Source organism: Zonotrichia albicollis, chromosome Z (assembly GCF_047830755.1).
Source record: "Zonotrichia albicollis isolate bZonAlb1 chromosome Z, bZonAlb1.hap1, whole genome shotgun sequence".
Taxonomy (NCBI): domain Eukaryota; kingdom Metazoa; phylum Chordata; class Aves; order Passeriformes; family Passerellidae; genus Zonotrichia; species Zonotrichia albicollis.
In genome coordinates this window covers 5,814,380-5,839,651 of record NC_133860.1, presented here as the reverse complement: position 1 = coordinate 5,839,651, position 25,272 = coordinate 5,814,380, and the positions used below count along the sequence as shown (strand labels likewise).

General features: G+C 45.0%; 1 pseudogene; it reads left to right on the top strand.

Moving 5' to 3' along the window:
• The first annotated feature begins 10,929 nt into the window (after positions 1–10,929).
• Positions 10,930–25,272, top strand: part of LOC102061756 (E3 ubiquitin-protein ligase BRE1A-like) — a 38,301-nt pseudogene continuing 23,958 nt past the window's right edge.

The following is a 25,272-nucleotide window of genomic DNA, read 5'->3' as shown; positions in this document are numbered from 1 at the left end:
CCCATAGGGCCTTTCCTCTTGGAAGCAGCACAGTTCTGCTAAATCAAAGATCACTTTAGGTACAGTCCTGGGTATGCAAAAGCTCCAAATTTACCTGCACATCTGCAGACACATCTGGGTAATATGGGAATAGTTCATAATGCTGTGTTCTACCTCCCTACCTTACCAAAGAGGATGCATTTCACACCCATGGGTTGGGCTTTCATAGCAAATTTGGTGGCTACTACTACTCCTACAACTTGAAGGAAAGACAGTATTTGAGGTATTGTAGGTCCTTTTAATTTGGAACAGAGGTTTGGAACAGGTAACGGGTGATGCTTAGCACACCCTGGTTACAAGGCTGTGCATTTCTTGTTTACCGGAGATTCAGTCCATCCAAGTCTCCTTTTGTGGCCGCAGCCTGAGCACACCAACACTGCGAGCTAAAAATTGTCTCCTCTGTAGGCTGTTCCTTACACAACATCAGTTCATCTCTGGGTCTTTGGTGGTTTCTCAATACCAGGCTCCCCTCTGCTTATGCTGAAAGCCTGTGCACATCCTTTCCAAGAAACACTCTGCTTCAGTCACTACAATTCTTAACCAACTGTAATTTTGTAAAGTGCTCCACTCTTTCTTGTAGCAATTGCAAGTGAAGGACTACGAGGTTCAGGAAAAAGCAGCTGCATTTGTCACACTCCTGACTCCAAGTAATTGCAAATTGATGCAAGACTTTCTCTGCAGTTCCTCTCCACTGGCATTGGATTGCTTGGGTTTTCCCATCTTCTTCACAAAAGTATCTCAAGTATTAATACAAGTATTATTAATCCCTCTCTTTGTCTCTTTACCACTCCAAAGAGAGTGTTGTTTTTTCTTGTATTTTTTCCCTCATCCGCTGTGTTATCTCTGCACAACAATTTGCAAGGAGGTGACAGTTAATCTAGCAACAACACTGAGGAAAGCAGAACATTCTTGCTACTGGAGGGAAACAAGAGGCTCAGTCTTGAGTTTGCAGGCTGTGTGGAAAATCCACATGTATCCTGCAGCATAGCCATTTGTTTTTTAGCATCGCAATCCAGTTGGCAGCTAGAACTTTCCCTTTTAAGTCCCATTTTAGGGCCTCCCCAAACACTTTGGTCTGTGGTATGTGCTGTATAAAAAAGTGGCTTCAAAGTCTGTTTGAATGCTTATCTAAAGTGTGGTGATTAAGACAGATATGGAACTGAATGTACAAGGGTAGGAGTGCTATGCAGGAAATAGAGGAAATGCCAAGGTGCACAGAGATAAAAGACACTGGCATGAAATTAAATAAAAGGTCATGGCTGTCCCCATTTCACTTAGAGCTTTGCAGAAAGGACATAAATCTATTCTTCATGGATCCTACACCTGAGACAAAAATATGCAGGACAGAAAAACAAATATAAAGAAAGGGCAAGAAAAAAGCAAGAACTGAAAGGTGTGCTGAATGAAAACCCTCATTTGGAGTCCATTTTATGAAGCATAAAAGCACCTTTTGATTTCAAACATTTTGGTGAACAACTGACCTCACTAAGAATCGATCACTTATCAACCACTTATCAAACACTTCAGTGCTCTCCAGCTGTAAAGAAATGCTGTAGGTGGAAAACATGTTTGCTAATGTTTTGTAATTCGTTGTGGCTTTTATTTTGTAACTAGTGAAGAAGGTCTGAATACAACCTTTTAAGAAATCCCCAAGGTATTCAGCTTTTCAGCCCTGCTATACGAATTTTATTTTATTTTATTTTATTTTATTTTATTTTATTTTATTTTATTTTATTTTATTTTATTTTATTTTAATTTTATTTTATTTTATTTTATTTTATTTTATTTTATTTTATTTTATTTATTATTTTTAGACAGTATTGTGTAAAACCAGATTTCAGCCAAGCTAGTCATCTTCTATGTTCCAGCTGCTCTCACACTTACTCACAAAGTTGCAACAGCTGTGTTGCAACTCAGATGTTTATCCAGCCTGAAGTCTTGTTGTGTATTATTCAGTTAGTCTGTGGCTCTTGGGCATAGCAGCAAATTATATTGTGATTTGCAGCACAGGGACTGTACTTATTTTTGGCATTATCAATGCTGACAGTTACAGTGGAGCTGGGTGAAAGCAAACTTTGTACATGCTCAAAAACCTTGTGCTGCTTAGGAGGTGCAATCCTATTTCAAACTTTAAACGTCAAATCACAAAATGGTCTGGGTTGAAAGTGAACGTAAAGCTCATCTTGTTCCAAATCCCTGCTATGGGCAGGGACACCTCCCACTATACCAGGTTGCTCAAAGCTCTATCCAATGTGGCCCTGGACGATTCCAGGGATGGAACATCTCCAGCGTCTCTGGGCAATGCAAATAAATCAGGAACCTTGTCAACCTGATGCTGTTGACAGGTGTTTTCATGTTTTTCTGCAAAGATTAGGATAATAAACCTAACCACTAAAATTTCACTTCAGACTTGCATTATCTGTTAGCTCAGTCTTAGCTAACCTGTCTAGTGTGTGCATATGCATCTGTTTCACACTTTCCACAGAATCACAGAATCATTTAGATTGGAAAAGACCCTTGAGATCATGGAGTCCAACCTAAGACCCAACGCCACCTTGTCAACCACACCACGGCATTGAGTGCCATGTCTAGTCTTTTCCTGAACACCTCCAAGAACAGTGACTCCACCACCTCCCTGAGCAGCTTCTTCCTATGTCTCATCACCCCTTCTGTGAAGAATTTCTTCCTAATGTCCAACCTGAACCTCTCCTGGCACAATTTGAGGCTGTTTCCTCTTTTCTGGTCCTTTGCTCCCTAGGAGCAGAGCCTCACCTCTCCCTTGTTGCACCCTCCAGTTAGGGAGTTCTTGAGAACATGGTCTATCCTGAGCCTCATTTTCTCTAGGCTGCGGCCCCCCAGCTCCCTCAGCCACTCATCATTGGACTTATGCTCCAGACCTTTCTCCAGCTCTATTCCCTTCTCTGGACACACTCCAGCCCCTCAGTGTCCTTCTTGGATTATGGGGCCCAGAACTGGACACAGCACTCAAGGTGTGGCCTCTCCATTGCTGAATGAAGGGGGACAATCACTGCCCTGGCCCTGCTGCCACACCATGGCTGGCACAGAACATGCTGCCCACACTCACCATGTGGGACCTCCTTCCCACCCACTCCAGCCGGGACGTGGCTCCATCCAGGGGCGAGAAGGGAGGCAGCCGCTCTGCCGGGGCCATGTGTGGGCGGGGGCGGCTCCGCCCGCGCCTCCGTCTGAGGATGAGTTCCGCTCTTCTGGCTGCTCTCTCTGCAGTCCTGGTTGGATGTTATGAACTGCAAAGTCCAAAGGCAGTGTCCGTGCTAACTCAGCTTTGTGTCAAAAGAGATTTCACCAAACACGGCCACACATTGGTTTAAATATACATCTTCTCCTCCCTGCTAGGTTGAAAATGAGCAAGGTAAGAATCCCAAACAATTAAAAGGGGAATAATTGCATGTTCCCTCAGCTTTGGCTCTTATTCTTGCCAAAGCTAATGGCAAAAGCCATGCCCAGGGCATCTTAGTTCTGTCACCAGTTTCAAAGGGTGTTTATTCCTCCATTCATCCTTTCTGCTTGTGAAAAATGTCAATCACTTGTTTTAAAATTTTAAAAGTTTAATAGTACTAAAATGGTTATAAAAACAGTAATACAAATTAGAGCAATAAGATTTTGGACAATCAGAGGACAATAAAGGACGATAAAAGCAAAGAATTATGTATGTTCAGATGCTTTCCTCTTGAAAGCATAGCTCACTATCAAAGGATTAACTCTTAAAAGCAAGAGCCTGTTGTATATTCATACATCTCATACATGATTCAAAAATTCTTTTCAAACAAAGGGTGTTTTCTGGTTGTCCTGGTTTAGGACAAATTAGGGGAAATCTCCAAAAGGGAGCCTCCCAAAACAAAACAAACCTCCAACCACCCCTCCCCCAACACCGGGTTCGGGAAGGAATTTCTCGGAGGAGCAAAGTGGAAAACAAAACCTATTTATTTACAAGTAACAAAAGAACACTCCCCAACACAAGAAAAGAAAAGAGACCAGACTGTGTTGTGAAGGGTGCTGAGCTTCTCTCGCAGGCTCTGGGTGTCCTGGAGCTCTCAGGTCAGGTCCGGAGCCGGTCCAGTATCTTCAGGGGAGGGTAAGAAAGAGAGAACAAAAGAAAAGGAAAAGAAAAAAACAGCGCAAAAAGCAGAAAGGAAGCAAGCAAGCGGCTAGCCAAGCCAAGTAGCAAAAGCCCAAAAGCGAAAGTGCCTGGTCACACACTCCCTCCTCTCTTCCCCGCCCCGCCGCAGCAAGGTGGCCGGGGCGGGGGGAGAGAGAAAAGGCACAGCTGCCAGACACAACACACGATATTGGGATAAAGGCTGTCACCCCACAACACTGGTTATTGACAACTTCCTCTCCTTCATCTTGTAAATCATGGTCAGACTCTATTGAGTCTGCAAGAAGACTAGTTCTTCACAATAAAGAGGCAATAATTTTTCTCTTTTAGTGTCTTGTTGCTGCTATCTCTGTGCAAAGAATTTCTTGATTATCTCATCCTTTTCTTGAGCTAGTTGAAAAGTATCTTACATAGCATAGTTCCTATTTTAACATTATGTTATAACCTAAAACTATATTTAACACACTAGTTAAGAGAATTAATACAGCATAACTTTCTAACATAACACATATAATATTCATTTTAATATTTGTGAAAAGCCAATCATAAAATATGCATTTTTTCATACTTGACCTGAATTCTCAGGGTGCCAGGGAATATGGAGGTCCCACTGAAATCTCAAAGCAGCCATAATCCCTTGAAGGATCCCCCTGTAAAACGAGCTTCCCCCGTCCAAGTGCACTGCCTTCACAATCCCATATTCAGAAACCATTTGTTAACTGATTGTTAGGAATAATTTATGTAGTTATTGGCTTTCACTATTATTGGCTTCAGTAAACTATTTTGATATAGTACAGTTTGTAATCTCTATTTAACTGCTTTTGATATAGTATAATTTGTCAGGCTTTTATGGTTAATATCCTAATCCCTGTGTAGATAGTATATTTTGGTGTGATATATATTATAGTTTAGGCCTTGACAAAATATTGGCTATATAATGTGTATTTTGCAGAAGTAATTGCAGCTGGGAAATAATAACTAATGCCTTTATTTTTGTAACTTACTGACAAGTAATGAAATAGCTAATGTTGGTTGGAAGTACTTGTAAAAATGGCTAGAACATCTGTGTGATAGGATAACTTTGAAAAGAATCAGGCACATAACACCAAAAGGGCAAGGAGCAATCTACCAGTGACCCTTCGGTTATCAATAACTATAACCACACACAAGGGGGCCTCTTGAAACAAAATACAAGACTCTCAAAATCACATCTGCATTGTTGCATGTACTCTAAGAAGTTGAAGTCAGGGGTTGAACTAAGAGAAAGAATTCCTGGAACATGTAAACTCGAAGGAATGTTTGAATATGTGTAATTCTCATAAATATGCATTTGACTAATGCAAAAGTATATAAGAGTTGTTGAAAAAGTATATAAGAGTTGTTAACCATGTGCATCTGGCTATGCACCTAGTGCTGTTACTTTTGCTTATCCCTTATTTTCCCTTATTAAACCTTTAAAAATTGTAAAGAGTGTTATACATAAAGAATGAGATTATTTTCTCTTGCAATTAAGGGATGAATATTGTGTGTGTTTTAAGAGAAGCTTTATTGATGTATAATTATGTTATTGTGGTTTGTTGTTTAGATGTCCCCATCTAAACATGTTCTCCCATAGTTCCTTCCCCCCCCCCCCCCCCCCCCCAATTCTCTACTGTGGCAGTCTGGGGTATCTAGGACAGGTAGAGAGAAGGCGTGCACAAATATCCCTTGCATATGTGAGAGACATCTGCTCACTTTGAAAATTTTAAAAGGTTTATTAAACATTAACAAAAATACAACAAAAGGACTACATAAGGAAAAAGCTACATCGCTGGGAACCGCCCCTCATGCACTCCGCATGGCCAGTTCATCTTCAAGATGGATCCTCAGTCTTTTGTACCCTTGGGGGTTACATCAAGCCCTGGCCCCTCCCAAAGTATGTCAGTCAGCTCTTCTTTGCCATTTATCGGTGGAAACTTCTTTCTTGGAACTTGATTGGAGATCAGATGTTGCCATGTTACACCCCCAAGCTTTTCCATTCCCAACTTCCCCATACAAGGGGCACATGTGCACATGTTCTTTCTGCCTGTCCTAGACAACCTGGGCTGTCTGATGGTCACAATACAGGGGGAGAAAAGGGAACTATGGGGAGAACAGAGGACATCTAAACTACAATAACATAACTGTACATCACTAAAGCTTTTCTTAATATTTACACAGTAGTTATCTTTTAATTGCGAGAGCCAATCATCTCATTATCCATCTATAACATGTTGGACAGTTGAGAATGGAAAAGCTTGTTGATAGAAGGGGCAAAGCATGACAATACCCAACCCTCCAATCAAGTTGCAAGAAAGTAGCCTCCACCAATAAATGGCAAAGAAGAGTTTACTGACAGGCTTTGGGAGGGGCTGGGGTTGGCTGATGCAACCCCCAGGGGTATAAAAGGCAACCTACCATCTTGAAGAGCAGTGAGCCGTGTGGTAGGTAGCCATGGTGCAGGGGCAGGGTGGGCTCCCAGGTCTGTTTTTCCATGTTTAGTCCTTTTGTTGTACTTTTTGTTAAGGTTTAATAAACCTTTTAAATTTTTTAAAGTAGGCAGTTGCTTCTCTCAAAGAGTGAGCCTCGTTTCTCACACTGATTAAATAGTTGCTGAAGCTGCTATAAACTCTTCTGGCCACTCTGCCAGCTGGCATACCTTTATCAGAGGATATCTAAGCCCTCTTGCCCAGAGCATCTCAGTAAAATACATCCAGCATCCCTGGAAAGGACATAGAGCCCAAGGTAATTTTCCCTGCCTTGCAATTTCCTTTGTAGTCTGGTTATTAACTCTAGCCAGGCACCCCTCAATAGCTTGTTTTGCTAAAACAAAAAGACCCAAGGCAGTACATCTTGATGAATGTCTCTGCCAATCCCTGAAAGTCCCAGTGACTCACCCCATGAGGCTGTTATAAATTATCAAATTGTTCGCCAAAATTATAAAAAAATTTAGCAAATATTTATTAATTTGACTGCTATACTGAAGTTTGGTCTTTGAAACCATCACCGCCAAAGAGACAGCGTCGAGCCCGGGATTGGCACTGGGTGAACAAAGATCTGACCTCCTGAGTGTCAGAGTCCCCCCTGCTCACACTCAGTGCTTTGCCCGGCAAGGTTCTATACAGTTTATTCTGACCAAGGCAAAGATGACCAAATTTCCTTTGTGTCTCTTCACGTGCATCACTGTTTCTTTCCATGTGCAGAGCTGGACAAAGGCCGAGTCCAGGTGTACCATCAGGTGTATTCAGATGTATCTGGGTGGCGTCACTGACTGTCTTGATAGATGCAATCGGCAAGGTGATAATCGCTCTTGGGTGGCTCCCAATAACTCAGGAAACTGGTGGTAATCATTCTAGGAGCTTCTATTCTTACGTTAAGGCATCAATTGTTATCTTAGCTTGTGTCCAGGAACTAGTTGAATCTAAATAAGACAGCTGCTCCCAGCTGGGATGGTCAAAAGACATGGTTTGGATTTTACAATATTTTATACCATACATTAATAGCGTGAATTATCCCTACCACATATTACAAGGCTGTCCCAACACCTGCAGGGTTAAAGCTCCAGGCATCCACTGTTTACTGCCCTTTATTAATAAGTTCTCCCCTCTTTCTTGTGCCCCACTACCTTTAATTATCTCCAACTCCTCTGATGGAAAAGACAGCACCAGCACCACCACTTCCCCCCTGCCCCTCAGGAGGTAGCTCAGTCACAAGGGGCAAAGGGGGGATCCCAGAGACCTTTGGCAGAAGCATGGCTTTCTAAACATCTCCATTGAGCTGTTGACTACCTGTTGTCCCTTCTGAATACCCTGCCTGATGTCCCTTAACTGCTCTTATTTCTACCTCTTTAGGCAAATTCACTACCTCCAACAAGTGAGTAATTGAGCTCTCTGGAGGAAATGTTTTTCCCTGCAAGTTAGCAAACTTCACTCCTCCCAACTTTCCAAATGTAGTAGAACCGATGAGCATGCTTGGAATATGGAAACATTCTACTACCAAGCTAACTTGAGTTTGGAATTCCAGCAGCTAAATGCTGCTGCTGAAAGAAGGAAAATGGTACCTGTTGTTATGAACAAAAATTTGGTTAATATTTTTTTTATGAGAAAAAGTTACAAAAAGGCAGCCAGATCTCTGTCCCTGCCAAGGTTCTGCGTGTTTTGTTATTGTAATCACGGGTCGTTGTAGCTTATCCCTCCTTTTGTATTAGTAAAAGCCCTGGCTAGGGGGAGGTAATGGACCTTCCCCGAGACAGTAACGGGTGGAGACCTTCCCGAACAGTGAAGAGAAGAGACCTGGAGGAGGGGGGTTATGCAAAGTGACTCTAAAGACCAGCATGCTTTGTGGGACCCCGACTCCAACCCCATGGAGAAAACCCCAAAAACAACGAGCCAAATAAGAGTTGAGAGACTGAAGTGATGTCTGGACGTGAGGAGCCAAGTGCTGAGCCTGCAGAGATGCGGAACACCTTCGGAGTCCCTCTCGCCCTGACCACGGGAGTCGTCCCTGGCAGTGAGACGGGGCCGACTGGGCTGAGAGGACCAACATCTGTCGGGGACATCACACCCTAAAGGCTCCCGCAAGGATCGGATCCCCGACCTTTGCCCCTAGTGAACAGAGCTGCGCATATCCTCCTCCTCTGAGTCGCCCTGGGAGACGCGACGGGGACTGCAGCCCTGCCAAACTGCCCAATCCTGAGCTGATCACTTTTAATAAAGGCATTAAAAAGGAGAAGAAGTCTCCTGGCCCTGTTTATTTCACCTGTCATTCTGAATTCCTTGGTTTTGTCTGTGTCATTTGACAGTGATACCAGTTTCAAGATGTTCCCAGTTGTTAAAGGATTCACATTAGTAGCAGCATATGTTTGAGATATTTCAGTTCATTTAAAAATTGTGTTTATGATGGTCTTGCTTAGCCTTAGACCTCTGAGCACTTAGGTGCTCTGTTGAGGAGGTGGACATAGGGATTAAAAAGATTAAAATCAAAAAACAAAAAAAACCCCCTTTGAATTAGCTGAGATGGCGGCATCTGTATTCTGCCAGATATTACCAGCTTCCTGCTCTTTCTCCATTTTCAGTTTTGTCTTATTTTTGTTGCCGTCTTGGGATTTGGCCAGTGTAAAATTTGGGACAGTTCATGGAATAGTCTGTCACCCCACAGAAGATGAAAAGCACATGATGGATAAGAGAAAAATTACTTCTGAGCAGCATCAGGAAAAGTTGGCTCTATGCAAAGTGCTGGCTGAAGCACTCCTTTGATTGCAGTTCTCCAAGCTGCAGGAGAGGGTGGAGACAGCAGAATCCTGGGTGTCTGTCCTGGAGACTGTGATTGATGACCTTCAGTGGGACATTGACAAGATCCGCAAGAGATCTTGTCAATGACAGATCAGAGAGAGCAGAGGCTCAGCCACCACCTGGCGATGTCCTGGAACGAGTAAGGAGCTGGCCAGGAGACCTGGGAAGTGGGAAGGGTGTTGGATGGGTGTGTGACATCCTCTCTGAGACATTGCTGGGAGAGCTGAGAACCTGCAGCATTCCTTCTTCAGTCTTGGACCTGCTGCATTATTCTTGTAGGTGTTTCATTGGGTCTTGAAGAAATCTTTTGCATTTTTTGCAGGTAAATTCCAGAGGCTACCAGGTGTATGGAGCTGGGAGCACCCTTTGTGGGGGAACAATCACCATTAATGCCCACAAGATGAGGCCAGGAGCTTAGTTGTGGTCAAGGGGAAGAATACATTCAAGGAGAACAAGGCCCACAAATTGAACAGAATTTAGATACTTATTTTAGATAATTGTTAGGTCCTGTGCCACAAATGATCTTGAGGAAGTAACAACACAGAATGAAAAGCTCAAGGTGAGACATCTGTAACTTTGTGGGATGGGCTGCCCTCAGCTTTGCGGTGCTGTGTGTGCAGAACACCTCATTACAGTGTCTGTTCTGAGCCTGCTCTTTACTCCAGGTACAATTGAGCGGGTCTGTGGCTCCACTTGCAGCTCAGTGCGTTGGTGACACCGCGTGGCCAGAGTTGGAAAATGTAATGGTTTCCTGTCCGTGTCCCGTTCTGATTTTGAGTCCATTTTAACCATGTCTGGTTAAAACTGTATTCATCTCTTTACAAGTAGTGATCCCTCCTCCACCTTCCCCATGCCCTGTGCAAGTGGAACTAAAGAACAGAAACAATCAGGGAACTTGTGTGGGGAGAGACGCTCTTGAAAGAGTCAAAGAATTTCTGTCTTTCCCACTGTGGGGAATGGATAGATAGGAAACAGCCTGTGGGTTTGTGATGTTTTAAAGATGGTAACACTATAAGCTGTGATGCTGTGGTATATAAATATATGGTGGGGAGAATAATCCAGATTTCCTCTTAGTAGTCAATGCCAGTTATAAGAAATATCCCCATCCAGATATTTCCTGAATATCTGGATAAATAACCTAAATCCAGATAAATAACCTAAATAACTTAAATCCAGAGATCTGATGCTGGAAAGTGTCTTGAGGCACCTCTGAATTCTGTTTATCTGCATGAGTTTGTTTAAAGATAAGTGGCCTTCAGCTTACAACATTTTTTTCCCCTCCTAATTACTTTTAAGGTGAATGCATGTATATATGTGTCTGTTTCACTGCTGCTAGTCCACAATAGTTTGCTCACTGTCTTTATAAGGAGGATTTAGATTCTGTACTTCTTTTTCGTTAATTTCCTTTTAGTTGTTATGTCTTACTGGTAGAAGGCTACTATAATGCCTACTTGCACGTGCACTTTCTCTATTCTCTCGCTTTTCTATGTGTCCATCTTTATTGATGAGGTGATTATTGTTTATGGCAGGTCCAAGGCTGTCAGTGAGCAAGAAGGTATGGAGTTGTGCTGTGCTTAAGAATGACCACTACCTCACCCACACTGGCCTCTAGGGGCTACAGTGCACTAGAACATCTGGGTTGATTCTTTGTTACTGTTAAATACTTGTTCTGACAGGTCTCTTCATCTCAAAAACCAAAGCTCTTCACCTGTTTTATTGGGAGGCCATGGTTGGGTGTAAAACTGGCATGACTTCTTTTCAGACAAAAGTGTTGCTCTGTTATGTGGCAGAATGATAACAGTCTTATTTTGTTCTTTGTCATTGTCACTTAGCTTGTTCCCCATCGCCATGACAATCCTCAAAAAGGTTGCCAGAAGTGTGGTTTGTTGCAGAGGTGTTTCTGTTTTTGCAGGGCCCATTAATCGGGAGATGTATCACCTCATCAGCAGCCTCCAGAATCACAACCACCACTGAAGGGAGAGGTGCTGAGATACAAGCGCAAACTGAGAGAGGCCCAGTCTGACCTGAGCAAGGTAACACAGCAGGAAATGCCAGAAAAGAGGGGAAAGGCTTAGGAGAAGGGGGAATGCTGTCACCCTTGCCAGGACTACCAACCTTTCTGATACACTGTGCAGGATGCAGTGAAATTTTCTGTGGAGCTCTGCACTCTGCTGCTTCCTTTGACCAAGTGAATGCTTTTGCTTTGTAGCTGTGTAGCGCTCCATGAAAAGGGGGCATGGAAGCATGGATCTGGGAAGACAAGGGAGAAGGGGGTGAGGAAGACTCCTGGCTAAGAACTTTAACATTTGTTTTCTTGGTCATCTCTCTTGCTGTTCCGTGCCAGATCTGCTCTTGCAGTGGCAGTGCTCCCCTCCAGTTCCAGTCCAGCGCTGAAGACACAAAGGAGAAACCTGCAGAGATCAAGCAGGAGCCTGATGATCCTTCTGCCCAAGTGACTGTTCCCAGGGCTGCTTCTGAAAATGTTAATGAGATGAAGGCCAGGTGAGATGAAGAGCAATGGGAGCAGGAGAGACGGGAAAGGGAGAGGGAACAAGAGAAGGAAAAGGAGAAGGAGAAAGAGAACGAGAAAAAAAAGAAAGAGAAGGAACAGGAGTGCGAACGGGAAAAGCAGAAGCTGAAGAAATCAAAGAAGGAGAGTCCAAAAAGAAAGAGAAAGGGAAGTATAAAGATGGAAGAAAGAAGGAGGCTGAAGTGATCAAGCAGCTGAAGGCTGAGCTCAAGTAAGAGTTGCTGTTTCTCCCTTTCCTGTGTGAACAGTGCCCAAGCCTGGGGTGTTTACATGTTCTTGCTTTTATGGGATCAGCATCACTGGAATTTGGAACCAAGAGAGTTTCTTGACACCCTGTGTATCTGATTGTGATGTGGCCAGTGCAGTAGCCTAAAGCATGAATTACCAAAGAAGATACTTGATGGTGAGGGTCAAGTAATGTTGATTTATTGGTGTCATAACAATAGGATAGAAGTTCACAGCAGCAGGTTATTAACAGAGGACACAGATGTGTTCCCAGTCCTACATGGTTCCCAAAGAAGAGGTGGATAGTTTGTATCTTATTGTTAGGGTACCTATCTCCAGCCTACTTCTTGCATTTCATCCCATGTGCCTAAACATGTTTGTTTTCCAGCCTGTATTCAGCTGCTGTTTTATGTTACCAGGATAAGATGACCCAAGGATGACTCCATATTGAGAGGAGTAGTGGATTTGTCTTTACAAACAAGCTGTGGGTCTGCTGGTGGATAAAACTAGCACTGGGAGATAAAAAAAACAATGGGAAGGATTCCACTGGTTGATAATGGAAAAAGGTATTTGCCTTTACAAATAAACTTCATGTTTGCTGATAAATGAAATTAGACATTGAAAGATGAAAGAAACAATGGGGAAGAAAAACTCCTAAATTCTGTAAGAATTAAAAGTGAAAAGGGAGGGTTATCCATTAGAGAGGAATTTTTGGTATCAGGCGTATCAGGGAGTCTGTCCCTCTCAAGTACCTCAGCCAATGGGGAAAGAGAGAAAGGAACCCCTCTATGGGCCAGAGATGGGAGTTTGGTGCTTGTTTACCAAAAAGGAAGAAAACTGAGCAAGCAAAAGAACCACCTGCAAAATAACCCCCTCTACCCTCAGGGCTGGAATATCACAGGCAGGCCATGGTGGGAAACATTTAATAACAGTTAAATATTAAGTAAACAGTTAAACATGTGGCCTTGGTGAAGCACATAGAGGAGAATTGGCTTTATCAGCCGTTAAGGGAAGAGATTACAATTTCTTTTTAAGATTTATTACTTCCTCAGTTCATTTAGTGAATATGTTTGCATGGAGGTGGTACATACCTTCTGCTAAAAAAGGCTCAGTCCAATGAGAGAGCAGAACCGCCTCAGCAGGATAGAGGCAAGACAATGATTTGACATGTACTTTCTTAGAATTTGGATTCTTGTTATTGTAGAACAGAACTGCTCTATCTTGTCAATGCTGAAGTGGCCAAAGTGAGTTTAAGGAGCTTGGCAGCCTGTTAGTTGGAAGCTGTAAAGCTGTGCACATGTAGAATTTTTGCCCTGGTGTATCTGACAGCTGTTCAGCTGCTGGGAATTGGGTGTTAGTTTCTGCCCAGCTCTGGCAACGACTGTGTCAAACCTGATTCTGCCAGACAAGTGACTGCTGACCATCTTTTCTCTGCACCTTCAAATTCAGACTATCTTTGCTGTGGTGCAGACTTGTAGGGAATACATTTTTCTGGTCTTTGGGATTCTTGGTGTTCCCTGACACCGAGAATCTTCCTCCATCTTCGCTAGGTTTGGTGTCTCTGAATAAAATGTTTAGGCTCACTATAGGGGGACCAGAGCACAGTTTGGCCAGAGCCTGTGATTCTTTTGCAGGAGGAAGTGGCCCTGCTGTCAGAAATGGATGTCACAGGCCAAGCCTTTGAAGACATGTAAGAGCAGAACATCCGCCTGATGTAGCAGCTGAGGAAGAAGGATGATGCCAACTTCAAGCTGATGTCAGAATGTATCAAGTTCAACCAGATCCATAAGCTGCTGAAAGAGGAAAGGGAGGAGCTGGCAGAGGAAGTTTTGACATTGAAAACACAGGTCATGGAGAAAAAGGAGAGAGGACAAGAGAGATGGTGGGGAGATGGAAGTGTGGGTTATCTGCACACAACTGTTTGCTCTCTCCCCCACTGAGGGAACGAGGAGAGAATCAGAAGGGACAAAGTGAGAAAACAGGTGAGCTGAATAAAGGCAGTTTAACAGTTAAAGCAGAGATGTCTATACAAGCGAAACAAGAAATTAATTAATTGGTTACTTCCTGGGGCAGGCAGGAGTTGAGTCATCTCCAGGAAGGCAGGGCTTCATCAGGCCTTACGGTTATTAAATGCTGCAGCTCTGAACATCCCCCCAGTGCTTCCTTTCCACCAGCTGTTATTGCTGAGCAGAGCATTGTAGGGTGTGGAACACCCCTTGGGCCAGCTGGATCAGCTGTCCTCGCTGTGTGGCATCCCAGCTTCTTGGGCACCCTCAGCCTACCTGCTGGTGGGCAGCATGAGACGCAGAAGGTTTTGGATGCTGTGTAAATACTGCTCAGCAGCAGCTAAAACAGTGCTGTGTTACTCACAGTGTTTTGCTCCAAAATGCAAAACATAGCAGCATGTGAGCTACTCTGAAGGGAATTAACTGTCCTCACCAGAATCAGTCCAGGATGGTATGTTCCTCTTACCAGCCTGGGAATGCATCAGGATTCAAAGAGGCCTGTCATTGTAGGAAACAGAAGCTGCTGTATGGGCATTACAATGTACTATGGGTTCACTGCTACGGAGAGCAGATGGGTGAGGAAAAGTGGAAAGTTCTTTTCCTGTTGGAATAGTACTTCTGCCTGTATATTCTACCTATAGCTGTATGTACTGGTAACAAGCAGGAGGAGTTGGAAACTGTTGGGAGGGATGACAGTTTGACAAGAAAGTTTCACAGATGTGTATGCTTAGCGGAATGATTTTTAAATGTAGAGTTGGATGAAGGAATAGATAAGGAAGCAAGTTTTGATATAGAAGAAAGTTTACACCCTTACAGATACAATGATCATATTGGCCCACTAAACACCGGGGAGATCTGATGCAGAGTGCAAAGCCTCTTTGAACAGATAGGAGAGATGAGACTTGAAGAAATAATTTTGTGGATGCAGAAAAAGGGATCAGACCTCAGGTCCCATGGTTCAGGCTTAGTTCTCCCAAATAAAGCAGTATTAGTTTTATCCGCTCATTTTAGAATGACTTGCCTGTGCTATTTCCATTAAGGAAATTTAGAATTGTCAGGAACTGCCAGAATCAGAAATGTTTTGAGGCAGATCATGTTTATGTAAGGTTTGGCTGCCTCTGGAATAAAGAAAGCAGGAAAAAATGCCTGGAACAATCAAGCAGAGCAAAAGAGGAACATTTGTATGGTGAATTTGTTCCCTACAGCTCTCGGCCAGCTGAATTCTGGGGTCATCTACTGGGGAGTGCAAAGCTGCTTTTACTTCCACTGCCCGGTGCCATTGTTTGTGTCCCAGCGCTTTGTTTGATGTGAAGAGAAAGAAACCAAATCCCATGCCAACAAGCTGCAACCCAGAATTTAGTGTGAATTACAGAAATAAAGGCCTTGGAAAATAGCTTTGGAAAGGGTCTATATCCTAGACAGTGTGAAAGCCTCAGGCCTAGCTTGGCTGGGCTTAGGGCTGGCTACCCTTGGGAAGGGAATGGAAGGGGATGGAGTTGGGGTGGGTGTCCCAGGGCAGCCCAGAGGCCAGGCTGTTCTTCTGGTAGTTCTGGGGAAGTGGGTCAGGATTTTCCCCCTGGCCTGCCTCAAGGAGGGGTACCTTGGTGCTGGAAATGCTGTGCAGGAGAAGGTAATATTCCTCTCCATCCTGCACATGCCTTTTATCTCCCTGCAGCCTTTCTAGAGTCAAAATGAGTAGAGAAAAGGAAGGCATTTAGCAGGAAATGAGAAAGTTCCCACTCCTTCCACCTGCTTTTGATGCAGAAAACCTTTCCTTTGGGCTGTTTTTGAGCTGAATCCTCTGAGATGTGATGGAGATTCATGGATATTGCCTGGTTTTGCATTGGGAGGAATAGGGAAACCTCCTATGATAGAAAGTAGTTTTTAATTTTCCAATTAAGGGGAAGCAGGCTTTGAAATGGATGCGGCCTAGGCAAGGTGTGAGTTTGTCATCCTCTGACAGCACAAGCCTAAATCCACCTGTGGCTGGTTCACAGTGACAAATCTCTTCCTCGGCTGTCTCTGCCTGTGGCAGTGTTGCAGGCTGGGGCAGGAGATGCCTTCTGCCTTGTCCCTGTCCCTGCCTTGTCTGATCGCTGCCAAGTGGAATTGTGCCTGACAAAATGCTGTCTGGTGCCTCTGGGTCAGGCAATGCTTTCAAGTTGGAAGCCTCATTGACACTGTTGTTGTTCCTTTGGCATCTGTGGGCTGGTAATGATAGGAGAGATGAGACTTGAAAAAATAATTCTGCTGATGGAGAAAAAGGGATCAGGTCCTCCGGTTCCTTAGGGTTAGTTCTGCCAATTCCTGGGTATGGCCCACTTGGATTGACTTCTTCATTGCTGATCTGCAGCTGGAATGCTTAATGAAGCTAGGGAGAAGTATTACTCAGTATGTAAGGTGACAATTTTTCTGGAATAATTCTGGAGTAGAAATGACTTATGTCATCAATCCTTTCCTGTCTTACTTTTGTTACTGAGTATTCTTCAGGGTGAATTAATCCAGTTTTTAGACAGGTCATCCTCTCATAGTGCTTGGATGCCGCATGATTTTATCCTCTGTGAAGTCATGTAAAAATTAGTTCTCCTAGTTCTAACAGCTCTGGTGAGGAATATTTCAGAATGACCGGCCATCAGCTATTTCCATTAAAGACATTTTGAATTGTCAGTATTAGCCAAGATCAGAACTGTTTTGAGATAGGTTGTGTTTATGTTGGGTTTGGGTTTCTCTGCTGGAAAGAAAGCAGAGAATAAACCCTTGGAACAAGTAAGTAGAGTAAAAGTGAAACTTTGGGATGAGCACTTTGTTCCCCACAAATACAGGCTTGCAAAATACTGGGCACATCTAATGCAGAAAGCAAAGCTACTTTTGCATCTAACACATGGTGCCATTGTTTCAGTCCTAGAACTTGTAAAGAGTAATATAAAAAATCCCCAAAACTGCAAAACCCGACCTAGAATTGATTGGGAAATACAGAAACAAAGGCCTTGAAAACTACTTTTGAAAACAGTTACTTCCTTAACAATGTCAGATTCTAGAGAGCACTGTGAATTCCTAACTCTTTGGAAGGAAAGCAATCCTGTACTAGTGGGGAGGCAACCACATGAAGTAGTAGAGCTCTTTTCTCTTGGCTTGCCAGGTCCATATTGTTCCGAGAAATTAAACTGATGCTAAATTCATGAAAAATAAAAATCCAAGCAATCGTTTCAGTAACTAAAATTACACTTGCATTCCTCACCCATTAGAAGGGCTGGTTATAAAGGCATGAGTTCAATTAACTCACTTCTTCTCTTGTATGTGGTTGACATACATACATACATTCTGAATCTACAACAAAAACCCAGAAGAAGAAGGAAAAGAGTTCTCAGTGGAGAGGACCTGGGATGCCTCTGTTCCCAAGGGAACTCACAGACCCCTTGGGCTTGGAGGCTCATATGCCAGATGCCGGCCTTGGGAATGGAGGTCTGCCTCCCAGCCAGCTCAGGGGGCCTTGGCCCAGGAGCCCCAGGAGCAGGAATCAGCCTCACACAGAGGTGAGGTGGGAGCTGGGCTGCTCTCTGGCAGGAGGAAGGATCTTGTGGCACCCCAGAGAGGCTGTGCACATTGCCAAGGAACAGCTGTGCCCTGCATGTAGCCCCTGCAAGGAGCTGTGCTGCTGCCAGTGCCCCTGGAGCTGTAGGGCTGCTGAGCCTCGGGGCAGGGAGAGGAGCAGGAGGGTGCATGTGCATCTGAGGCATTCCTGGAGAGCATAGGGCTCTGGGCTCCCTGCTGTACCAGGGCAGCCCAGAGGCCATGCTGTTCCTCTGGTAGTTCTGGGGAAGTGGGGCAGGGTTTTCCCTCTGGCCCGCTTCATGTATCTGCCAGCAGGAGCATGTTTCCCTATGCAGCAGTTTAGAAGTTTCCAAGGAATCTGTCCCATGCAATACAGAGCTTCAGATGCTTTAGGTTTACATCACACAGTTTCTGTTACATTTTGTGTCTCCATTTTGGAAACCTGATGACTGCCATGGTCCCAAGGAGGTTACCCTGGTATCTGGAGTTTCCCTGCCATCTTCCCAGATGCTCTTATCTTCCAAGGTCTTGCCTTCCAACCAGAATTACTCTCTTTCCTCAAAGCCCATATCTTGCTCTCCTTTATTATTAAGCTGGCCATTCTGCAGGGGCAAAAAATCTGGGTTTACAACATTGTTATTATTCTACTTTGCTGCCTGATTTTATCCTCTGCAAAGCTGTTGTATAGAATGATTAGTTCTCAGATTTTTAGCAGCTCTGTTGGAGAGTATTCCAGAATGATCTCCATTGTTCTCTGTCATTAGAGAACCTCTAGTCAGGTTCTAGTCAGTCACTAGAACCTCTAGTCAGGCTGGCCCAAAAGTGGTCCAATCCAAAACAGTTTAGAAGGAAAATCCTTGGGGAAAATGAAATATCTAGTGTCAAGAACACAATTTACAAATTACATTTGAGTAATACTCCTGCAACCCTAGTCTAAAATATTCCAAAAAAGAGAAGAAAATATTGATCTAAATGCATCCAGGTATTAGCACCCGGGACTTCTTTGAAGAATGGGAAAGAAGATGTTTACTAAAATCACCATGAATAAGGGCAGATAAGAATCTCTGTCAAGAGCAATCTCCATCTCTGCCCTTCTCTATCAGACACAGAGGCTCTCCAACATGCAGGGCTTGAGTCTTTGTCATGCAGCAGGTTTCAGTCATTCCAGAGTAATGTCATGTCTGCTGCCAGTAGCCCATCCCTTGGGAGAGGGTCCAGGCATTGTACCTTGCTGCTCTCAATCCCAATCTCTGTGTTTTAGGAGAGCTCTACAATCTGGAATATATTTTTCCTCTTGGCCAGCATGGCATTTTGGGGGCTTGAAATCTGCCAGAGATTTACAGGAACCTTTGCTTCCATTCGCAGGCATCCCACTGAGCCAGGCCAAGGAGATGGATCATTCCAGCAGCGCTGGTCTTATGAGGTCTAAAGAGCTGAGGGATAGATCTGGAAAGGTAAGGGATAAGGACAGGGACGAGCAGACTTCCTTTCCAGTGGCTGTTTAGTGCTTGGCCCAAAATGTCTCTGAAAATCATAATCTTCCAATCCTTGGGGGATGGGGATTCTCTTGGGAATCTATTTGACAACTCCAGGGCAATTGATTGGCTGTTTCCAGTGGTGGCAAGGTGACTGGCTTGGAGATGGTGCTAAGGTCATGCTAGAAGCATTCTTTGTGTGCAAAGGCTGTTTTAGGGTAGTTCTGAATGGCAGAGCAAGCTACACATCAGTGGACGTGGGCAAAGTGCATCCTTGGAAGCAGAGAAGCAAAGATTCTAATGTTGAGTGTAAGCAAGGCTGCAAAATCAAATGGGAGAGTTTGATTTTCCTGGTTACCTTTGTGGCTGTATCTCATAGCCCTCTTAATTTTTCTGCTCATGAACATCAATGCTTCTGCAATTTGTTTTCACAAGACTCCTCCTTTTGGTCTGCTGGTCTCAGAGACCAAGGCCGTGAGAGCTGAGTCCTTCAGAAGCCAGGAAGTGAGAAACAGCTGCAATTGCTGACCAAGAGTGTTAAGCAACAGCTCATTAGCCCTCCTTGCTGGGTATTGCACATGGTTTTTATTCTCCTGCCATGGCCTGTAGGAACTGAACTGCCTGTTCACTGTCATGTGAGCTCTTCATCTGTCTTGGAGCGTTCCTATGACTTTCATGCTTCAAGCAGGGCTTCCTGACAAATGTTGCAGTGGAAGGTTGTGGTGCTACAGTGTTCCACCTCACTGTGTGCAATTGCCAAGGTGAGGACTGGAGACATTCCTCTGAAACTATTGGAATGTATGTGGAGCTGCATTGAAGTCTATGGCACTCTGTGGACTCTGTGCTCCTGATGAGATTTTGTGTGTGGTTTATGTGTCTCTGCTTGCAGTGTGTGCTGTATTTCCATTGCACCTAGGTTCGTGCTACATTGTGCAAGCTGGCTCCAAAGAATTTAGAGTGGAAGAAAATGAAACTTGGAAAAAGTGATGAAGAGGAGACAAAATAAAACATCCCTGCAGCTTCCTCCTAAGGCAGTTGAGCCTGGGGATGCAGCTGAAGCAAGTAAGTGACGGCTACACTTGTGGTGGTCCTTTTTGACCACTTACTTGCCCTTTGCACAATGTTGCAATCAGACTGGGGGGCTGTTCTGCTTGCATCTGAGTGGAAGCTTGCATTAGGCTTTAATTCTGTTTCCCAAAGAAAAATACAGAGGCATGAAGTGTCTTGCCCATGGCCTCACTGAGTTAGTAACAGAATAGCAGCTTTCCACTTTCACCTCTAAATTATTTCAAAGTAGAAAACTCTATCTTGCAAAGTATACTGGGGCTTCAGACTCTCTCCTGGAGAGCAGCCTCCAGGGAAGGTAAGTCCAAAAGAATGCTTTTCAACCAGGCTGCAGCCTGGAAGAAACAAAACTCAATTCCTTCTGATGTAAACATCAGAGATCCTTCTGCTGCCACTCCCTACTGAGGAGCTGGCGCTGTAGAGCTGTGCTGGAGCCCCAGGCTGGGCTTCTGTTGTAGCCCCAGGAGCAAGCAGCATTCCCGAGTGAATCCCGGTGGAGGGGCTCTGCCTGCAGGGCTGTGAGCGCTGCCCGAGGGCGGCAGCAGGGCCCGCAGGAGGCAGCACTCAGCCCGAGGGCATCACACAGGGTTATCTGCACTTTCTTTGGGAACTTCCTCTGCCTGCCTGTGGAACAGAACAAAAACAAAGCAATGCTGACTTTTTCTTGTTTCTTAGGGGAAGCATCACTGCAGTTTGCTTTTAAGCTAGAAGAGAGTAGACTTAGATTAGATATTAGGGAGATTTTTTTTTTTTTTTTAATGAAGGGAATGAAAAGCTGGCAGGATTTGCTCAGAGAGCTGTAGTTGGTCTATCCTTGAAGGTGTTCAAGGCCAGTTTACATGGGGCTCTGAGGAACTTGATCTAGATGAAGATGTCCCTGCTCACATGGTTTGGACTAGATGGTGCTTAAAGGTGCTTTCCAACCCAAACTCTCTAGGTTTCTGTGATGTTGTGGTGTGTTGCAATATCCTGTTTTACCTTCTCCCTTCCCCCTCGCCCCTCGCTGAGTGTGCCCTGTCAATCAGGCTAACATACCAGCAAGGCGTCGTGTGATAGGTGTCCCTAGTACCTTGAGACCCTGCCCCTTCACCTGGTTGGTGACTCACCTGTCCCCTCCCCTTCCCCTGTCCTGAGCTTAAAATGTGAATGAGACCATGCGGCCGGGATTCTGTTAGCAGCAGTAGCCCAGTGCAGACCTCTGTACCAATGGAATAAACATCTGGCAACCTTCTAGCAGAATCCACTCTCTTTATCTCCACCATCGCCAGAAGCTCTCCCCTGAGGTAAACGGAGTCCTGTCTTGTGCCCCGCTGCACTCTGCCGCCAGCCAAGGTATCTCTGGGGTAAAACACCGCAGTGCTGCCTCTGGCCCAGCAGCGAAGGTCAGAATTGGCCTAGGCACCATCTAACTGGTTATATTGGGATACATATTCCAATATATTGGCGTCCCTGTGGGTGGGCGAAGTGACTTCGCAGCCCGAAAACGGACTCGCAGTTCCTCAGAGAAATTTCTGCCAGCCGTGCATCCAGCTGAAAGGAGCCTGGCTTCAAGACTCCCAGCTAGAGACTTTGGGAATATTCCCAGAAAAAGTTTCGTGGACTGTTCGGTGCCTTCTGGAAAGCCCAGCTTCATTGTGGTGAGCAGTTTTCCAGAGGAAGAAAAGGGGAGCCTCTCTTGCACCCAGAGAGAGGTCCTTTTCCAGTGGAGACCTGCCTGCCTGTACCCAGCCTACAGCTTCCATTTCACGTGAGTATCTCTGCTTTCGGTAGAGCAGAAGCTCAAAAACAGACTCTGCCGCGAGTTCTGTTCCTTTTTGCCTTTGCATTTTTGGCTGCGCAGCCCCACAGACGAGAATTCATAGCGTTCTAGTGTTAGCTTTCCTGCTGCGTGTTTCACTGTTTTTTAGAATTCGCGCCGGAGCGGGATCGCTCTCTGCCCTTCCCCCCCCCCCAGCTCTGCAGCGTGCTCAGACACGTGTTAGGAGACTCTCTTTCTCTTTCTCTTTGCGGGGGAGGGGGGGGGCTCTCTTTCCACGTGGCCGGGGGACCTGCGGGGTCGGGAGTGCTCTGCACACGCGGCGGGGGGGGGGGGGGGGGGGGACGTCCGGGTTTCGGCTGCCACGTGGAGTGGCTGCTGCCTCTGCTCCGCGGGGGAGCTGCATTCCACCGCGGGGGAGGCTTTGTTTCTGCCTCGGCTCGGCAGGGCGTGCCCTGCTGCTGCTGCCCGGGAATTTTAAAAGCAGTATATACAGCTGCATTGTGAAGCTTTTGTCTGCTCGTTATCGCTTTCTATCTGTGGTTTTTTTTAGAAATTGGTAGCTGATTTTAGCTTTGTTTTTGGTCAGGCGGGATTAAGTACTTTGCTTTTTACATCTATCATGGGTTCCAAACTTAGCATTGTACAAAGGGGAGTGTATTATAATATTGTTAGCATTTTAGTCAAGAGTAATGTGAAATTCTCTAAAGGAAAATTGAAATAGTTTATAAGATGGCTTTTTCTGCAGTTCCCAAACATTTTCCCTGAAGAAATCCACAATATTCAATTCTGGGATAAAGTTGGGAATGAATTGATAACCTTAGGACAATCTGGCAAATTACCCTCAGCTAAATTTGTGTTCTGGAGTTTACAAATTCGAACAGCATTGCTCAAACAAAAGGAAATGGAGAAAAAGCCAAATGTAAAGCCATGTACCTCTGCTCTCCCTGTTCCTCCCTCTCCCTCTAAAACCCCTAAACCTCTTTCCCCAAAACTTGGTATTTTAAAGAGTGCAAACTCATTGGGAAGTCGGCTCCCACAGTGTGCAAGAATACCTGAGTTGTTTTGTTCACAAAGCCCTGGCCAGGCTGCGTGTCTTTCCCAATCCCCTCCTCTAAAATCCCGAGCACGTGTTAGCTTTTCGGAGAGCAGTGATGTCCAAAATGGCCCCCAGTCCCTAGGGGGTGCACAAGATGGTGGGTGCCACGTGGCATCTTCCCAAACCTGGTCTTCTTCTTCCCAAAATCCTCTTAAGCATCCCAAAATTCCTGCCCCATCCCCCTCTCCTCCTGTTCCTCGTGACACCTTCCCCCCTCCCCCCGCCTTTCCTGCAGTACCCTCAGCTCCGCCCCTCTACTCCTCCCAGGGGGCGGCTGCTGACGTGATGTCACCAGGTGACCCCGCCCCCTGTTCCCACAGTATCCCCGCCCCCTGCCAGCCCCTTGACCCCGCCCCTTGTTCCCACGGTATCCCCGCCCCTTGCCGGCTCCCTTTCCCCGCCCCCTCCCCGGGTTCCCATGGTGGGGACACACCCACTGCCTGTCCCCAAACCTGTAGCTGTGATCCCAATGCTTCTGATTCAAGGGATACAGAGCAAGGGACAGCAGACCCAATGCACAATCCCATGTTATTGCTAGCTCCTGTTACGTTTCAGCCTGCAGCTCAAGCTGGAGCAGCCCCAACTGCTAATTGGAGCTCCTTTGGACGACAATTGATTAAAGAGATCTGTAAATCTCATAAAGAATATGGTCCACACAGTCCATATTTCCATGGCCTTTTAAATTCCGAATTAAGTAGGACTATTGTGGTTCCACATGATTTAAAACAACTGTTTTCATGTCTCATGACATCCACGGAATTCAAATTATGGGAATCAGCATTGAAACAACTGCTAAAAGATGCTCTCCCAAGCTTACAGGTTGATCCAAACACAGCAAAAGACAACAATGGTAACCCTATCACTATTGATCACCTCTGTGGTGAGGGTCAATGGTCTTCTCCCTCAGTCCAAGCTGCTGCAATTCCTGCAGAAACACTTGAGAAAGTAAAGGAAGCAGCTGAAAAGGCATTCTTTTCCCTCCAACCTGAGGGGCCTTTTGAGCCCTATAGTAAAATCAAACAACTACCATCAGAGCCTTTTTTGAAATTTGTAGAAAGGGTAACTAGAGCCATTGAAATACAGGTTAAAAAAGAAAATGCTAGTGAAGCAATTTTAGAAGAAATAGCGTTTACAAATGCAAATGAACAGTGTCGAGCGGTAATCCTGAGCCTTCCTATGGAACCTTCCCCTACACTAAAAGATATGCTTCTAGTCTGTAACAGGAAAGTGCCTCTGATGAGTGTGGCTGAAGACACCAGACCAAGGCTGCTGCCAAGACCACCCCAGCGTGTTGCTGTTGCCAGCCCTTCACCTTTTCCCTCAGCACAGCAGTACCCTGGGCAGCAGCGGAGACCAGCAATGGTTGAGCCCACTAAACCATGCCTGCTTTGTAATAACCTAGGACACTGGAGTAACCAGTGCCCCCTGAAAAAGGAATTTGATGAATTTAAAAATGGCAGGGGAGGAGAACTACAAGCCCTCCCTGGGGGTCAACAACAAAAAAACGAAGAATAAAGCGCCAGCCTGCCAGGCGTGCAGACATAAAAGGAGCAGGCCAAGAGAATAAGGGTAGCAAAATAAATCAAGTGCGCGATAATATTAACATTTGTGTAAGTGAAGCAGGTGCTTCAAAGACCAAGTCTGCTAGTCCACTGTTGAAAGTGAAACAAAATAACCTTTGTTATGATTTAAGTGATTCTGTATTAACCGCATCTTCTGTCAATGAGCCTTACAGGTTGCAGCTGACAGAGTCACTCCACCTGAAGGACACTGACTGGCATATTGTCTCTGTAAATCCTGAACAGAAAGGTACTTGGAACCAAATTCGTTGCAAGTACATCATCACTGGGGACAAAAACACACCACAAGAGATCGAAATTGCTCCGGGACTGACAACATCAGATCCCAAGCAATTTGTTCTCAGCCTGCACTGTTTCCACCCACCCTGTTTCTTCCTAAGGGACAAATTGTTGCTCAAGCTATCCCTGTGCCATCTTTACCTGAAAATGTCGATAAACAAGGGCCCACAGTCGCCCGGGTCCAAGTTATTGGGACAGATAAACCCAAATTGTGGTGCA